The following is a 20,129-nucleotide window of genomic DNA, read 5'->3' as shown; positions in this document are numbered from 1 at the left end:
CGGCGGACACGACGTGACATGGGCGACCTGGGGTCGACTTTGGCACCGAGCCGACCGTACGAGCAGTAAGAACGTTCTATTGCGGACACAACTGGAAGCCAATGTGGCTACACTGGCCTATAGGGATAAGAGCTGCACCTAGCTTAGAATTGGAGACGCTGAATTGCCAGAAATAGCTTATTTTGTACACGAATTTTTTTTTTCGTTTGTGTGAACTTCGAGTGTTTAGTGGCTTTGAGCGTTGGGGTATAAAGTGGTTTGCTGTGCCATCGCCGCCTCTCCCCTCTCTCATTCCGTCCCTTGCAAGCGCTCCCGAGATACGTGATACTTAAGACACTGGACACGACTTGTCGGAGGCATATAGCGCAAACGCTATTCAAGATGAATGCATAAATATACTAGCGAGATGTCAGGACTCCACTCTGTAATCCAATGAGTATAAAGAACTTAGGCACAATTAAGATAAATAAATATAATTGTGCTGTGTGTCCATGATATATTAAAAAGCAACACAGGGAGGAAAGACCGCTACGATTTTGACGCTTACAGTTCGTTACAACCTAACAAAAACATGTGAACGCCTCCGACAGCCATCGCTGTCTCTCTCCCCAGAGAGCAGTTGCATAAATTCCCCGAGCAATCGCATTTATGTTTCACGTGACGTCAAGCACCTTTCGCGCAGTTGCGGTAAGTGGCTTTCCCTTACAGGCAAATGTTCGTGTCGCTGGTTTTCTATCTAAACACGAACTTTCTGGCAAATATCAGCGAAGATTCCGACATCACTGCTCAGCCAAAGGTAATATTTTACGAAGAGACGACAAAATTTTATTTGCTAATGTGCGTAGTTTTACATTAGCAGAGAAGTACTCATTGCTAGAATGAAAACCACCTGTCACGACCCTTTTACTCAGATCATTGGCAGGCGCGCCGAAGCTGGGGGGGGGGGGGGCTTGTATTTGTCTTTAGGTTATAACTGACTACAGTTCAGTGGTGTCGTAATCTTACACTGCACACGCAAGTTAGCCCGTATGAGTGTTTTAGTAGCTGAAATGCCCTTTTACCACCCAAGCGCGAAATACGAACTCTTACAGCGAGGGTTAAAATAGGCTGAAACCGTTATTTTTCTCCGATTGTCAAACATGGGAAATTATTTTTGTTGTGCCGAAATAAAAATGGGAGAAAGAAAAAAATTCTGGAGAGTATGTAGACATCGAGGACTCAAATACACCCATTTTGTCATGAACTAATCAGCGAGAAGAACCAATCTCAGCAATCGGCCATGGTCGTCATGGCGATCAGCATAAGCATAAACATCGCAAAAGCTAGTTCAGCAGGCAGATTTGAAATAAGCCGCGCAGCGTCAACGCTCTTCTTTTCTGGTCGGAACAACCGCGCCTTAACACTCCCTAGCATGCCGAACTACGCGCATAGCGGCGGAGCACGTCAGAACACGGAATACGGAGCTTACGTTTATTGCGGCGTCACTCAGTCGATCACGGTAGCCATTTTGATCGGTGGTCGCGCAATCCGTGCGAACGCTTCGCTGTCACCCGCACTTTTGAAGCCGAGGACACATGGTAAGTTATTCCAAATGACCTCTGTGCTTTATTTTTTGGGCGTGTTCACGCGCTAGCGTAACTTTCCCAGCTACGTATCCCTTATTGAAGGATTCGCTGCAGAGTCGGCTTCAGGACTATGAGCAACCACTGGGAAGGTATGACTGAAATACTTGTTTCCTCCTTTACCCTACGCTCTTTGTGTATTGCAAACACGTAATACTACTAGCCGTCTTTGAGCGGAATTGAAAATCAGGAATGCGTAAAACTATACTAATGATCGTGTGACTGTGCGTGCAAAGATTTGCGCTGTGTGCAACGGATATGCACAGACTGTATATCGATAGCCTAGGCCGCTGTGGGAGAATCGCAAATTGAGAGCATGAGGAACCTCACATTGCTTTTGGTGTGTTTGTATTGCATGCTGTTGGCGCTCAGTGTGTCGTTCGCCGGCGCGCAATTCACGGACAGAGATGTTATTGCATGCAGTGTGGAGCGAGCGCAGTTTAGTTGCTGCAACCTGCAATTCCTTAGAATGCACGCGGTTCAAAAAGGTCCCTGTCACTGAAGTTCACTATCAAGAATAGCATTTTTTTTTATAATTGCGTCTTTTCGAGCGAAGCTTCGAGTGACTCACTTGCGAAGCCGGCGAGGTTCGCTAAAAAACCAGTTCGCGGCACTGTGAGTCGGCTAGACATAAACAATGCGAAAAACAATTCCCCTTGAGAAACGTGTTGCGAAAGGACCGTACCCTCTCGCTGCCCCCACCGAGGACGAAATACTCATTGTTGGTCGCGTTCCATGAAAATCCTTCAAAAACGCGAAGCTGCCATTAACTTGTACCTGTTCACGGCATGTGCACTGAAGCAAAGATAGACATACTAGATGGCATATTAGACCATAAATTAACTTATTGTACAGTACCTATAAATGAAAGTATAACGTCTGCTTACGGAGAGGAAACATGTCCAGGCCTTAATAAAGCTGATGATTTGGCAATAATTGACTTACTGTTCTACGAACTTTCATAATTTCAGGAACTAGCCTCTGACTCCACTGCGACCATAGAAATGTGGTGGCATAAATTCAAATAAACTGTTCTTTATTGCTTGCAAAACCACATTTTATTGAAAAAAAAAGAACTGAAAGATGAATCCGTGGATCACACGTGACGTTATACATGCCAAGAAAAAGGAGAAGTGTTTGAGGAAAGATCTGTGAAAGAAATCGGACATTTATAGCCAATAAAGTCTGAGCGCAGGCATATCTGACATGAAAAATGAAATAAATGCGCCAACTTTATTTATTTCGAAAAAACCCTACCACAAAATGTTCCGCTACAAAATTTTGGCAATACATGCATCCCAAGGTCGGTAAAACGGCCCAAGAAACGCGTGAGGAAAGTGCCCATTCCGCAAACGAGTCAAATAGCTATTTCCAAGCTACTTTTACAATCGATGACGGAAAACAGCCTCCCGTAGAAATTACAGATGAGAAATCTATCAAGCAATTATTCATATCAAGACCTGGAGTCCTTAACTTACTCTTAAACATGAATGAGAAAAAAGTTCCGGACCGGACAACATACTTAATGCGTTTTTAAAGAGATATGCCGAGTAGATATCAAAACACCTGTGTCGACATTTTAACCAGTCCCTGTCGTTGCGCAACCTTCCAAAGGATTCGAAAACAGCAAAAGTGATCTCTATACATAAGTACGGGCATAAAAACGAATCTTCCAATTATCGACCCATCTCGTTAACATGTACAGTTGGCAAACTGCTCGAACACATAATATTAAAGCACATAACGGAACTTGAAGAACACAAAAGCAGTCTCCTTTTCAACACTTCCGCCAGGGCATGTCTACAGTAACACAACTCATTGAAATGGTTCATGACGTTTCATTAAGCATCGATCATCAAAAACAGTTCAATCTGATTCGGCTGGATTTCTCGAAAGCATTTGATCGAGTGTCGCATAACAAACTCATCTTGAAATTCTAATTTACTCTGGCCAAGGGTTAAATTCTTGACTGGATCACTAACTTCCTCACAAACAGGTCGCAGTTCGTAGAAATAAATCATGTTCAATCTTCAATCGTACCAGTGACCTCTGGCGTACTGCATGGTAGCGTTTTGGCGCCGCTATTATTCTTACTTTTTGTAAATGATCTGCCTTCATCTGTTAATGCTGGATGCAGGTTATTTGCAGATGACTGCATCCTGCACAAAGAAATCAACTCTCAATATGACCACATTGCCTTAAATACGGCCTTAGAAGCAGTTTCAGCTTGGTGCAGTGATTGGCAAATGCATATCAACGAAAAAAAATGTTCGCGCTGTTATCCATAACTACAAAGAAGCATTCATCAGAATTTATTTACGTCATTAATTCAACTACCCTTTCTAAAATTACCAAACATAGATATCTAGGGGTCGTTTTGTCACATGACCTATGATGGGATGCTCATATTCAATACATGACATCATCTGCGCTAAAGAGACGCTGTTCAAAAAGAGGGGATTACACCGTTTTTACTGGCCACAAATTTACTGGCCTATAATGCACATATTAGACCCATCCTGAAGTACGCAATCACTGCCTGGTTCCTGTGCACACACACACACAAAGAGAAAACTAACCAGCAAGATCGAAGGTGTTCAACAGAAGCAGCTTCTGGTAATTTTCAACAAATTTAACCAAATAGATTCGCTTACGGAATTGCTTAAGAAGGCTAGATTACTAACCATAAAAAAACCGGGCGAAATTGGCACGCGTAAAGGTAATATGTACCAGCTATTACACAATCACCTAAACATAAAGAAGTCCCGATACATAAAGCAATCTGCAGCTAGAACTACCCGCCAGACACACTGTCATCACTACCCCTTACAGATTTCACACGAATACTTTCAAATTCTCGTTCTTCCCACTGGCGATCAGAAAAGGAAATAACCTAATCCCCTCCATTGCCAACAGCACATCCTTAGCCACTTTCTCTAAACTTAAAGAAAGCGATTTGATAGCCTCGCCGCTTTAATACGGAGTTACGTCTTCTTTTGCCTTTTTTTTTCTTATTTAAGTAAAGTGCGAATATGTTTGTAGTATGCAAAATGTGCATATTCTTTTCTGTTTGTTTTTTTCTCTTTGACTTGTACTAAATCACTGTCTAACTTTGTCCACGTGTTATAATCCCTTTGGGATTGACAGTATGTATAAATGAATAAATAAATAAATAAATAAATAAATAAATAAATAAATAAATAAACATTGGTATTCAGCACTAAAATTTGTATTTGGCTCTTATATTCTGAACTTTTCATTTGGGCTTTAATTAGCTCGTAAAATAACTCTAAATCGCAGCGAATGAACGATATAGTCATATTTTGCGACAAAATTAACACCATCGTTGTGATTCCGTCGGTTCCGTGCTTTGTTGCAAGGGCGCAGTGGCGATAACAAGGCTTGTAGAGCGAGTTGTCCTTCGAGGCAAGCGGCGCGTCATTCGGGACTGTCGGCATCGTTTTCTTGTTCTTGGCATCAATTGAAGTCCTTCAAAAAAAAATGGTTCAGCTATTCTTCTCCTTCCCAGCTCGTTTCATGCCGTGCCCTTTCGGATCGCTTCTTCTTCAAGGAATGGATCAGTGCCCGATATCTCCATCACAGTTGTCTTCTATTTTAAATGTTCCGTCTTGGGGCGAAAGAAGGCCATAATACTGCAGCGCAAAACTCCCCAAAAAAAAACACTAAACGGCATAAAGGAGTAGCAAAGTAGGCCTCTTATTCTTTATATTCGAGTCTTACCCTACAACATCATGTCCTTCAGTAAGTACCAACTCGCCCAAGAAAGACTTAATGTGGAACGAAAGAACGATAGCAAAGCTACTAGGACACAAATGAAGCGGACTGGATGCGTCCATGTTGGTTGTTTTGGTCATAATTGTTGACGCAGTGCTGGGTTACTGGATCTGGCTCAGTTTTATTCAAACAATTTCCGGATTTGGCTCATTTTTTTAGTCGAAACTGCTTTTTTGAGTCCACATTACAATCAGGAATCGCCCCATTCTAATTTCAATTGTTTTAAAAGTGAATTATACTTAAGCGCGCTTTACGCTCCCGTGAAATTGAGCAACGTTTCAGTTTCTCGATTTGGCATCTTTAGAAAATAAAACGCCACACATGATGCCTTACAAATGTGTAGCGGGTACCTCACTTCTCCCCAGAATCACGAATAATGGCATAGTGGGTGCTTCCTGACTTCACAAAAATTATCACGATATATGGCGTAGTGGGTACCTTACAAGTGTACTTTATTAGTTCCCCCAAGAGAGTTTACAACGGGCTCTATAAAGGCCGCTCTTCCAGATTCCACTGTGACTGTGCTGCTTTTTTTCTGCCCTAGCCTTTTTTCTGTTCATGGTGCAGTCGATACCCCTTTTCTATGTCATCAGCCTTTAGAAGTGGAAGCATTGGTTGAAGCCACATTGTTTCTAAGCATATGTCGGCAAACTCACTCATGAGTCTAATCCCTCAGACTCAGATCGGGCCGTGAGTCTGAGTCTGTGTGAGTCCGATTGAGTAATATGTTGGTGAGTTTGAGTCCGAGTGAGTCTGGTAGAGAAAAATATGGGTTAGTGTGAGTCCGAGTGAGCCCCAAGCAAGATGTACTTCTTGAGTAAGTCTTACTAAGTTCCATCTTTTATTGCCGACCTACTGTTCTATCTACTCATCTTCAGCATTACTATCAGCCTTCTATCGGCTTACGCTTATACTCAAGTATATGCACACATATCTCAACGCACTAGCGTTCATGCAGCACCTCAATATTTATTACCAGAGGTGTGAGTTAGGGGAGGGGGGGTGCAATGTCCTCCCCCCTCGCAAACTCTTTCACGGGAAATTCTTGATAAAAATATCTCATGTGTGTTGCGTATTTCATAAAACTGTCCTTACTGGATTAAAACCACTGGTAACTCGCATTTTAAGGTACAAGATAAAAATGCGTATTGTAGAGCACCGATTAAGTGAGATCTTGGCTTTAGAAGCATTCGCACCATGATCGAAAAAGCTAATTTTACGCTAACGTACTCATGAGTAGACCCACTTAGGCTCACTCAGGCTCAGGTCAAGCCGTGAGTCTGAGTCCGAGTGAGTCCGGTTGAAAATAAGATTAGTCAGTCTGAGTCCGAGTGTGTCCGGTTGAGGAAAATTTTGGTGAGTCTGAGCTTGAGTTACCCATCAGAGCAAAATACATTTCTTGAGTGAGTCTCAGTGAGCTCCCATTTTTTTGCCGACCTATGTTTCTAAGTGCTTCGCTTCTCTTAGCGTTGCGAGAAAAATAGTCGCAGGTTGACTGGCTTCCGTTTAGTGCCGGCTCGAAATCCTAGGTGCTTTCTACTCTCTGTCATTGCCCCTTCCGACGGGAGATGAACGCCTGCCAGCCACACGCAAGCAGCTTAGTGATTTCACTTCTCTGTCTTCTAAGAAGCCAAACACCGTGCTAGGTTAGGTGGAAACTAACTTGGCATCCCATATTTGCGGTCTTTTCAGCGCGAAAATGCAGCATTTGACTCACTGTGTTCGTGTACGTTCCAGCAGCTGGACTAGGCGCGGCATTTCGTAGAAGACCTCTTTACATCTCTATAGTAAAGCAGATGAAGGGGAAAGGAGAGGGCAGTGTCTATGGAAGTAGTGGGAGAATGGCGACATGAATGCGCAGGCCGTAGAACTCAAGGCAGTGCTGCTGGCAGGCAGGAGGAAAATACTGCTCGCGCTGAAGTGAAGGTTCCCGGATATATATCGACAGCCCACACATCTCAGTGGTAAGATGCCGTATCATGCGCTTTTTCATATCTAGCTCCACAATATTCTCTGTCGTTTACTATACTAGCTCACTCGCTGCCCAATCGAGCGTTGCTAATTTTTTGTAGGATCGTAGAAAGTTGAAACTGTTTCGCGCTTTCTTCACACGAGAATGAAGACTAAAATTGAAGCGCTCCTATGCGAATCACGATCAGGTCGCGCAAGGATGCAGCCAATATCCTATTTTCATTACATATTGAAGCTGCGGATGGTTGGCGGACGCTGTTACATCGAAAGTGAAGTGTGACAGGCTTCAATAATTTCATACCTAAGCGTAAGTAGTTCCCCACTTTCTTGATTATGTGGCTGATAACGATTAATTGTAAATCGGCCCTTTCTAATGTGCTTTCAGCTTTCAACCATACACTCGTTACGCAATTCACTTGGTATAACGCCAGGTGTGATTATGCGCTTCAGCCACGCAAAAGTGCACCATTTACCGTGACTTCTTGCTCGAGATGGCGATTGTATAGGGCGTTTCTCCATAGCGGTTCCAAGCACTGGCGTGGCTCTGCGACAGAATACTTGCCTGCCACGCCAAACACCTGGGTTGGGCTCAGGCTCAAACCCTCATCTTTATTAAGGTCACGCGGGTTTTTGCATCGAGCACCATGTTTTTCTTCGCACGAGGCACTTAAAGCTTTCGCCTTAATATATATGATTTCTTTTAAACACGATTCGCCCAACTGCTGCTCTCATCGACCTACATTTTATTGCAAACAAGGAAGCGAGTTGGTATAAAAGACCGATTTGGAAGATACAATCGTATCGGCACGCCTCAGATCACGTCCACTCGCGCCCGCAGTCTTGTCTGTTCACGTCCACTCACACCCGAACTCTTCTCTTCTACAAGAAGGCAGCACTCGGAAAATCGGACACATTTCTTAAACTCGCAAACCTTAAACAAAACGCCATTTGCTGTCATGTCCGTATCAACCGCCTGAACGGATACTTTATTCCTCACACACACAAAAAAACAACAAGAGCACTTTTCACGCAACAGTTGAAACAGGCCTATTCTAATATTGGTGTTTTCATGTGTTTTGCAATTAATATTTTATTTTCCTACTTTTCATTATTCCTATGTTGTATATATCTGTACATAGTATCTGCGCATACATATCTGCACATAGTAGATCTTTATTTTGTTTTTGTTTTTAAACCATAGCATATCTTAATGCACTTGAAGTGCTTGGTATTTTGCATTGCATCCTTTCTTTACAACGCAAAACAAAACAATACGTTTACAAACGTTGCGCACAGGCAGTCATTCTGTCATCAGAGTGATGAACACCGCTCCATTGGCTGCAACGTGTATCAGTGTTTCTTAAGCATGCATGTATATATATATATATATATATATATATATATATATATATATATATATATATATATATATATATATATATATATATATATATATATATATATAAATGAAGGAAAGCAGATGATTTTTCAAGGGCTCGTTTATCTTTGTTAGACACAATATTAATGAGAACTAACAGACAATAACGCCAAGGAAAGTACAGGGGGTGTTAACTGTAGTACTTAGAATATAAATGTGAAGAAAGTAAAGTGGACGAAAAGATGACTTGGTGTACACCAAACGTCCCTGCCGGCGGCAAGTCATCTTTTCGTCCACTTTACTTTCTTCACATTTATATTCTAAGTACTACAGTTAACACCCCCTGTACTTTCCTTGGCGTTATTGTCTGTTAGTTCTCATATATATATATATATATATATATATATATATGTATATATAAAAGACCAAGTGTGGTGGCGTGCATGTAAAGCAAAGCAAATTAGTTGCTTGTTGTTCTGGTGTGCCAAACATTAGACAACAGTCATAATACCCATATTTAAACTTTTTTAGCGCGCACAAAAGACATGGACAAGAAAGAGACACACGAGCGCTTTGAGAGTTAGCGCTCGTGTGTCTCTTTCCAGTCCTTGTCTTTTGTGCGCGCTAAAAAAGTTTAAATATGGATACATACCAACTTGCCCAGTTATCGGTCTTACTGGGAAACAGTCATAACAGTTTGGTTGTGATTGCACATACGTCTCAAAAATACACCCACGTTAAGTTACCGGGACACGCCGAAATTGAACGTTGTGAAGATATTTGCTAGGACTGAGCCTTGGGCTAGTGGTTCATGCTTATAACAGAGAATCTGCGCTGTTTTTCAAATGCGAAGCATTTCTTAGCGAACTTCTGCGACTTTGAGCCTATCTATCTATCTATCTATCTATCTATCTATCTATCTATCTATCTATCTATCTATCTATCTATCTATCTATCTATCTATCTATCTATCTATCTATCTATCTATCTATCTATCTATCTATCTATCTATCTATCTATCTATCTATCTATCTATCTATCTATCTATCTATCTATCTATCTATCTATCTATCTATCTATCTAGCCGCCTACGACTTTGTGCTCTCCTGGCCGTTTCGTTAATCAGATGTATACCAAAATTGGTGTGTCGTAACCTGGCCTTATTCCGAACATAAATGACAAGTCATACCATGAAAATCATGACACGCATGTCATGAACAGCATGATTTACATTCCACAGCCTTTGGGCTCTTGCGGCCGTTCCGTTAATTTCAGATATACCAAAACTGGTACGGCGTGACAAGAGTTCATGACGAACATAATGACAGGACCTAACATGCAAATCATGACGCGCATGTCATGTGCAGCATGATTTACATGACATGGTCTCGGGGCGCTCGCGGACGTTTAAATAAAGGGATATATACGAAAAGTGGTATGAAGAGACATTTCTGTATGACGAACATAACTGACACATGGTAACATGAAAATCAGGATATGTCATGTACGACATGATTTACATGCCACGCTCATGGCACACTCGCAGCCGTTTCGCTAGATTGATATACACCAAAATTGGTATTGTGCGCTGTGACTGCATAAAGAACATGAATAACAGGTGGTAGCATGAAAACCATGACATCCATTACATGTATGTCATGATTTACATGCCACGTCATGGTGCATTCGCGGCCGTTTCGCTTGCATATGATATACACCAAAATTGGTATTGCGTGACACGACAGTATGACGAGCGTAAGTGAAGGTGGTAACATGAAAATCATGACATGGAAGTCATGTACGACCTGATTTTCATGTCACGCTCATGGTGCGCTAGCGGCCGTTTCAGTAGATTGATATACACCAAAATTGGTATTGCGCGAAGCGACTGTATGACAAACGTAAATGAGACGTGATAACATGAAAATCATGACATGCATGACATGATTTACATTCCATGCTCATGACGCACTCGTGGCCGTTTAGCTTGCTTGATATACACCAAAATTGGTATTGCGCGACGCGACTGCATGACGAACGTAAATGAGAGGTGGTAACATGGAAATCATGACATGCAGGTCATGTACGACATGATTTACAAGCTACACTCAGGATACATTCGCGGCCGTTTTCCTAGCTTGATATATACCAAAATTGGTATTGCGCGACGCGACTATATGACGAACATGAATAACAGGTGATAACATGAAAACCGTGACATGATGGCATGTATGTCATGATTTACATTCCACGCTCATGACGCAATCGCGGCCGCTTCGCTAGATTGATATACACCAAAATTGGTACTGCGCGACGCGACTGTATGACGAACGTAAATGAAAGGTGGTAGCATGAAAATCATGACATGCATGACATATACGACATGATTTACACGCCATGCTCATGGCGCACTCGTGGCCGTTTCGCTAAATTGATATGCATCAGAATTGGTATTGCGCGATGTGACTCTATGAAGAACATGAATAACAGGTGGTAACATGAAAACCATGACATGCATGCCACGTATGTCATGATTTACATGCTACGCTCATGGTGCATTCGCGGCCGTTTCGCTAGCTTGATATACACCAAAACTGGTATTGCGCGATGTGACTGTGATGAACATTAGTGACAGGTGGTAACATGAAAAATCATGATATGCATGTCATGTATGGCATGATTTACATGCTCAACTCATGGTGCACTCGCGGCCATTTCGGTCATTTGATGTACATCAAAATTGGTTATGCGCGATGTGACTGTATGACGAACATATATGAGAGGTGTTAACTTGCGAATCATGTTATGCATGTCATGTGCGGTATGATTTACATGCCACTGTCATCGTGCGCTACCGGCCGTTCTGTTAACTGGATATAAACCAAAATTGGTACGGCATGACACGAGTGCGTCATGAACATAACCTGCAGGTCATGCATTGTATATACCAGAATATGCGTTTCATTGGCATGGCGTATACTAGATTGTGCATGCATGCGTACATGGCAAACATGCGATATATGGTGGACTAGATGCCAGGACATGAATGATTTCACTTGGCTCAAAGACAAACAAGGCGATGTATGCAGCTCTTTGCTGGTTGCTTCGCATTACATCGATTCCCACAGTGCGTGGGATCTGCCGGATTTTTTTTTCTTATATTGTTACGATGTTCTTCCAGCTAAGGTTACTTGGCAGCTACACTTTGCAGACAACGTATATATTGCACACCTGCTTGACTTCTTCGTGTCGCTGTGCGTATGCAAAAACCCCTAGTGCCTTCTAGGGACGAGTGGAAGAACTGACTTCAGTGGATTATTTCTTTCATGGCCCCCTAGAGAGGACCAGGGATTTCGCCACTTTTATGCTTGAAATGTGTATTCGAAGAATTGAAGTGATAAAACCGTCGGGGCCCTCTATAAAGCGGCGGAGAAGATGCCACGTTAAAGTGACGAAAAACAGTCAGCCTTTATTTTGTCACGTCAGTCTATAGTGCATAGTCTATAGTCAGTCTGTAGAGGAGCGCGCTTATGAAGAACGGTGAGGACAACATAGACGGGAGTGAGCCTTTCAGCTCCGCTGGTCACAGCTTAACACAGTGGAATGGTCCCGATTTTTTTTATGGAAAATTCGTATTCCCCAATTGATCTCTGATCTGGGGAACCCATACAAACATTGATGCAGATACTAGTTTTAGCCCGCGAGAGCACTGTATATCTTTCAAATCAATCTTCTGATCCAGATGCAAAGTATCGATGTGGTACACCATCTATTGGCTGGAAGACATTGTTGAAGCTTCCTAATTGAAGCGGAATGCGACGCCATAGATGTGCTATTACCTTGAGTGGTGATAAGCTCGGCATTTTCTTGGCATTAATGATGTTGATCGGTGCTCTAACGTCTATATTTTTAGGCAATCAATTGTCTCTGTGCTCAAGCCTCTTCAACTGTTGAAAAAAATTTCGCATTTTATTACAGATGAAAACGGCCCGCGAAGTATTGCAAATTGTTATATTTGCGATCCTGGTGAAAGATCGGACAAGTAGGGGACAGAATGCCTGGGAACCAGTCGACCCCAGTAGTGATGAAGAAGCGATAGACGATATTATTGTGGAAGCTACTAGATTTAATCCCGATTTTCAGATCGACGGTCATTATGCCAATGTCCTTGATCTGGAGTTTGGACAAAGGCAAGTAAGTGACCACTCACGTTCTTTCTATGACTGCCGGCAATTTAAAACCGAGGTTAAAGCCGGCAGAGAATAAACAGCCAAATTTAAAAGTTTAAAAAGCCGATTAAAAAGCATGGTTGATCCCTCCATCACAGGAATCGGTATAACATGAAAGTGAACACCATAATCACAGAGGTATTTCATCTTTTATTGTGCATTGATATATAAAAGCTTGCACAAAGGCAAGTGAATGACCACTGACGTTCTTTCTATGACTGCAGGTAATTTAAAACCGAGGTTAAAGCCAGGAGAGATTAAACAGCCAAAGTTCAAAGTTAAAAAAACCGATTAAAAAGCATGGTTTATCCCTCCATACAGGAATTGGTATAACACGAAAGTGAACCCCGTAATCACAGAGGTATTTGATTTTTTATTGTACATTGATATATAAAAGCTTGCACAAAGGCAAGTAAGTGACCACTGACGTTCTTTCTATGAGTGCCGGCAATTTAAAACCAAGGTTAAAGCCGGCAGAGATTGAACAGCCAAATTTCAAAGTTTAAGAAGCCGATTAAAAAGCATGGTTGATCCCTCCGTACAGGAATTGGTATAACACGAAAGTGAAACCCGTAATCACAGAGGTATTTAATTTTTTATTGTACATTGATATATAAAAGCTTGCACAAAGGCAAGTAAGTGACCACTGACGTTCTTTCTATGACTGCCGGCAGTTTAAAACCAAGGTTAAAGCCGGCAGAGATTGAACAGCCAAATTTCAAAGTATAAAAAGCCGATTAAAAAGCATGGTTTATCCCTCCGTACAGCAATTAGTATAACACGAAAGTGAACCCCGTAATCACAGAGGTATTTGATTTTTATTGTACATTGATATATAAAAGCTTGCACAAAGGCAAGTAAGTGACCACTGACGTTCTTTCTATGACTGCCGGCAATTTAAAACCAAGGTTAAAGCCGGCAGAGATTGAACAGCCAAATTTCAAAGTATAAAAAGCCGATTTAAAAGCATGGTTTATCCCTCCGTACAGCAATTAGTATAACACGAAAGTGAACCCCGTAATCACAGAGGTATTTGATTTTTATTGTACATTGATATATAAAAGCTTGCACAAAGGCAAGTAAGTGACCACTGACGTTCTTTCTATGACTGCCGGCAGTTTAAAACCAAGGTTAAAGCCGGCAGAGATTGAACAGCCAAATTTCAAAGTATAAAAAGCCGATTTAAAAGCATGGTTTATCCCTCCGTACAGCAATTAGTATAACACGAAAGTGAACCCCGTAATCACAGAGGTATTTGATTTTTTATTGTACATTGATATATAAAAGCTTGCACAAAGGCAAGTAAGTGACCACTGACGTTCTTTCTATGACTGCCGGCAATTTAAAACCAAGGTTAAAGCCGGCAGAGATTGAACAGCCAAATTTCAAAGTATAAAAAGCCGATTAAAAAGCATGGTTTATCCCTCCACCACAGCAATTAGTATAACACGAAAGTAAACCCCGTAATCACAGAGGTATTTGATTTTTATTGTACATTGATATATAAAAGCTTGCACAAAGGCAAGTAAGTGACCACTGACGTTCTTTCTATGACTGCCGGCAATTTAAAACCAAGGTTAAAGCCGGCAGAGATTGAACAGCCAAATTTCAAAGTATAAAAAGCCGATTAAAAAGCATGGTTTATCCCTCCATCACAGCAATTAGTATAACACGAAAGTGAACGCCGTAATCACAGAGGTATTTGATTTTTTTATTGTACATTGATATATAAAAGCTTGCACAAAGGCAAGTAAGCGACCACTGACGTTCTTTCTATGACTGCCGGCAATTTAAAACCGAGGTTAAAGGCGGCAGAGATTAAACTGCCAAATTTCAAAGTTTAAGAATCTGGTTAAAAAGCATGGTTTATCCCTACATCACAGGAATTAGTATAACACGAAAGTGAACCCCTTAATCACAGAGGTATTTGATTTTTTATTGTACATTGATATATAAAAGCTTGCACAAAGGCAAGTAAGTGACCACTGACGTTCTTTCTATGACTGCCGGCAATTAAAAACCGAGGTTAAAGCCAGCAGAGATTAAACAGGCGAATTTCAAGGGCTGCAGTTTAAAAAGCCGATTAAAAAGCATGGTTGATCCCTCCATCACAGAAATCGGTATAACACGAAAGTGAACCGCGTATTCACAGAAGTAGTTGATTTTTTATTGTACATTGATATATAAAAGCTTGCACAATGTCGATTGGTGTTTGACATCTAGTACCTTTTGACGTGGATGCGCCAACGTTGACGCTTGGTGGCACATCTCCATCCCGCCGACTAACGTTCATGGTCGAGATTAAACCCTTCTAGTAGCTGAACTATAGTTAGCATACACCTTGGCACAACATACGGTGAACACCGCACACAGATGGCGTCAACAAGCACAAATAAACGCTGGCCCTCACTATACGCACATTAAAGCGTCTTCGTTTGACGAGAGAAAAGCAAAGATGTGCACTCCCCAGTAATATGCTAACCTGCGCCTATGCTCATGTATATACCCCACGGCGCTTAAGCAACCTGACAGGCAGAGTTCGTTGCTTGAGCCGTGAACGCGGCAAGGCGTTCCGCTTCCCCCTGGAGTATCTCTCACTTCACCAAATGCTGAAAGTCCCCAAGCACTCCCTGTCGGCCCTCGTTAGTGTCATGATGCAGTATTTCACTTCACCGATCCCAGACGACGACACCGCGCCCCGCTAGCAAGGTCACTGCGAAAGGGAGGAAGTGTGAGAGGTACAAGGTGATTTCGTGTAGCCCCCCGCATGAGAGTCGGTGGGCAGCGTACCGAGAATTCGTGGGTTCGGCTACCAGGTCATCCAAATCAGCGAAACTTTTTACATTTTGTTTTTTTTTGTCATACGTTCGTGTGCATTCAAGAACACATCCGTGACGGAAATGATGTCAGTGAAGTTGTGGTGGGCCCCGGCATCAAACACTTTCTGGTTAAAAGCCGAAGTTTAAAGTTTGCGATTTGAAGCCGAAGGCTGTCCTGTGAATCAGGACGATATTTGTGCAGCACACCGCGTGCCTCCAAAAAAGGACACGAACATGCACCGATGTGTTAAAATAAACCAAATTTCAAATCTCAAATATGATCGCTAGATATTTTTCCTGGATCAAGAAAGATAAGCATTTGCTTAAAGCACGCAAAGCTAGTTTTACAACCCAGTCACTTTGATTTCCTCAGTCAGAAGGCGCTTATGTACACGTAAATGACCGCCAGACAGCTGATAGCAAGAAATTATTTGCACAAGTGTTCTTCCTGAAGTGGGAAAAGGAATGGAAGTTTATGTAGATTCACGATCGTCGTATCAAGGTGCGCAAAACGGAGGATAGGCGGGTTTGCATCATCCCCAGCGTGGAGAACCTCTCAGTAATAAGAGAGTGACCACTCTCGGTTAATCAAGTGGTCGTTATCTGAAATCGAAAATTCTAAAGGATGATTACGTGGCGCTCGATGGATTAGGCGCATTGTTTTTCATGAACAAGAATAGCATGACCTTGTATAATTTTTGACGCAGAATTGGCACTTAATAAGAGCTACCAAAAAAAGACTCATCTTACAACTTCTGGTTCTGAACCTTCAACCTCATTTTCTTATGATGACTAAAATATGGTACAGGAACCAAACTGACCTTTTAAAATGACCTGGTTAGTCAACCTTCTTTTTAAGTCGCCCAAAAAGATTGGGAGGCGCCGTATTGCTGACGGCTAAGAATTCCGTAAAATGTCGGCTAGTTCAAAATCTTTCTCGTACAAGTCACTAATAATTATGAATTTCTGACTGTACAATGTGACGCTTTTGTTTTTGTTGTGTTATACCACCCTCCCAGCGGTTACAAGCCAAATTTTCAAGCACTCCTAGATGCATATCTACGTTGGTTTGGAGACAGTGGTAGTATTCTAGGTTATTTCAATATCGATAGCGAAACGGTAAGAGAATCAGCTTGAACTATGCCATAATTTTGAATCAAATCACTTTTCTAATGTTAACAACATTCCAACCCGCATTGCGAAAAACAGCGCGACATTAATTCATGCGTTCGTTACTAATATAGAAGTTAAGAAATGTTTGTGCGCCGTACTCAGCGCACCCATTAGTGACCTTCTTCCTATTTTCATCCCGCTAAACGAAGCAGCGACTGATGCGCAGTCGCAACTAGGAGAACCATTGTTTATCAAGATATTATTGAACATACATTGGCTGCATTTCGCAGCCAGATATCGCTAACCGATTGGTCAGACGTATTTCATAAGAAAGAACAAGAAGTGGGCTATGTTTTTTTTTATAAAAAACTGAAAGGCGGTTACAGAATGCTTTCTATACAAACAGCTAAAGCATACTCGCAAAGCTAAAAATGTTGGTTGACTAAAACGTGTTTCAAGGAAATAAAACGTAAAAATAAATTATTCAAACTTTCCTTAAAAAGAGACGAAGGAAGGATAAGACCTTTCAAAGTCCAACAAATTAATGTAAACAGTCTGTTGCGTCCCAAAAACGGAAGTACCTAAACAGCATTGCCAACAGTGATGTTATGAGTAAACAAGACAAGAATTTTTTTTTTTGTTGCCGTATCGGTGATGACTTCAGAACTCGTGAGCTTGCGGTAGTCGGTGACGTTATTCTTAAGCCAGATTTAGCCATTGTGTTCAATGATTCTTTTGTATATCTAGCAAAGCAACCGCGAAATTCAGCTAGTAACACATACATATTTGAAAGGACCTCTCAGAGCGCGTTTTTGGTGCCAGCTACAGCCAGGGAAGACAAAAACGTTTTCTCGTCTGTGAAAAAGCAGCCCTTGTTTTGGCGCAAATGGAACACAGATTAAACTAATCAAACACGTGTTATATCTTACTCCTGAAGAGTATATCTGTAACCTTGTTTTTTCATCTCTGGAATTTTTCCGCAAAAATTGCAAGCTGCGAAAGAAGTCGTGTTTAACAATGAAGGACATAAGAATGGACTAACAGTTACCAGCCGATATCTATGCCACTGGCGCTTCAATGGTAGCTTACGGATAGACGTAACGTCACCTTTATTGAAGGGACGTGTACGCTTCGGTGCAATAGTGTGCACATAAATAGCAGTGGGCGGCTTATTGCTCCGGGATCGAGCAACGCTAGAATATTGCTTCCGGAGTCATAGGAGTTCACATGTAGCGTTTATTATATTGTTATACCAGTTGATATATATCAAACACTGCCATCACGATTGACGATGCTACTACATGAGGTCCCTCTGGGGTCCTTTTCCAAAGCAGTGTCAAGGTATGGCGTTGCTCTATGGCAGAATATTTGACTGCCACCCAGAATGCTTGGGTGAGATTCCCGCTCGAATCGTGATATTCTTTGCATCCGTCGGTATTTTTCACTCATCGACGACGCCTCCCCCCCCCTCCTTCCCCCCCCAAAAAAGAGAAATGTCACTGGATAGTGTATAAATATTCGTGAGAATATGAACACTTTATAAATAACTTGATATTTCGATATTTACCTTCAGACCATTGGAGACATCAAGCGCTACAAATTGCTGCTCACCCTTGCCAAGTCAATATGCAAAATAAGGACCTACATTTACAGATTCAGCTTCCATGAATGCCCGCCAGAGGAAAATAAGGTGAGTGGTTTTGCAGTGCTTGTGTACGGCCTAGTTTCTATTACATTGTAAACTTGCGTACTGTAAAGACAAAGAAGACGGCATAGAAAGAATGGCGAAGGCAACGCTTGATTTTATTGTTATTTCTGTCCCCACGTCTTTGTACGCTCTGCACGAAAGTTTGCAACATTCTGGCTTTGGTTTCGCACTTTGACTCGCACACTTTAGCTTTTATTACCGCGTGTAATATGCGTTATTTCTTCTCCACAAACTTCTAGAAGATCAGTGTAGATCTTAATAATTGTTGGTGTTTTACGCCTGAAAACCACGTCCCGATTATTAGGGACGCCGTAGTGAAAGACTCCGGCAATTTCGACCATCCGGTGTTCTTGCACGTGCAGCTAAATCTCAGTACACGGGTCTAGCGCATTTCAACTCTATCGAAATGCGGCTGCCGCTCAATGTACTTACAACTTCGGACTAGGGCTCCGAATAACTTATTAAAACCTGTGAGCAAATGCTATCCTTACCACGTTGTGCATGAAAGTAAAGAAAAAAACGTTCGACTTTCGTGACGCGGGAGTGCGTCGTCCACTAGAAAGCATATGGCGAAGACGAATAGGGACGTGTTTCTTGACCATGTTTTCAATGCTGACAATGAACCGAGGAAATGTAGCGAAGAGTTTGCAATGGACACGACTAATACAACAGGTGCATAACAAAGTATAGGCTGTCATGTGAGGTCAGTTAATGTGGATATATAGATACAATGAATATACAGAGAAAGATGACATAGCCTTCAAAGAAGCTATCAAGATAGAAGACAAAACTTCACATAACACGAAGAACGAATACAAGAGCGATAGCTGGCATGTAACATTTCACTTGACTTTGAAGGCATGCATTTTTAAGTATAAATAAATATAAAAACGTCCGCTACAAAGGCATATTACACACTGGTGCGGCAAAAGAAAAGCAGTCAGTGATGCGTCCGAATAGAGAGAGAGAGAGAGAAATGCAATGCGGAAAGGCAGGCAGGTTAAACATATCTGGTTTGCTACCCTGCACTGGGGAAGGGTAAGGGGAGACATAAAAGTAAGAAATAGAGGAGTTGGATAGGGAGGAAGCACAAGCACACACACACACACACACACACGCACACACACAGGAGTGTCACAGTCGTTCAACGAGGCGGGTCGCTCGCAGAAACTTCATCAGCGCCTTCGTTGTTTTCTGGCGTGAAGCTCCCAGCCGCCCGAATAACAGCACGAATATTGTTCTGAATGCGCAAAACGCAGAAGGGAAAAAATGACGCACAATCATGCAAAGTGCGTGCAAGAACTTCCGTTCGTGAGAGTTTTTAACGGTTCTCATTTTAATGCGAACGCATTATGCGTCCTGTAAAACGAAAAATAAAATGGGTGTCCGTTCGTCGTCCTCCTCCGTTATTACCGTAGTTTGGCAAAACTGGAAAACTCTCCTGTGGGTGACGACACACTCTTTCTGAACGAACTAATAATGTGAAAATGTCAA

The sequence above is a fragment of the Rhipicephalus sanguineus genome, chromosome 11 (assembly GCF_013339695.2).
Source record: "Rhipicephalus sanguineus isolate Rsan-2018 chromosome 11, BIME_Rsan_1.4, whole genome shotgun sequence".
NCBI lineage: Eukaryota > Metazoa > Arthropoda > Arachnida > Ixodida > Ixodidae > Rhipicephalus > Rhipicephalus sanguineus.
Note: the sequence above shows the minus strand (reverse complement) of the source record.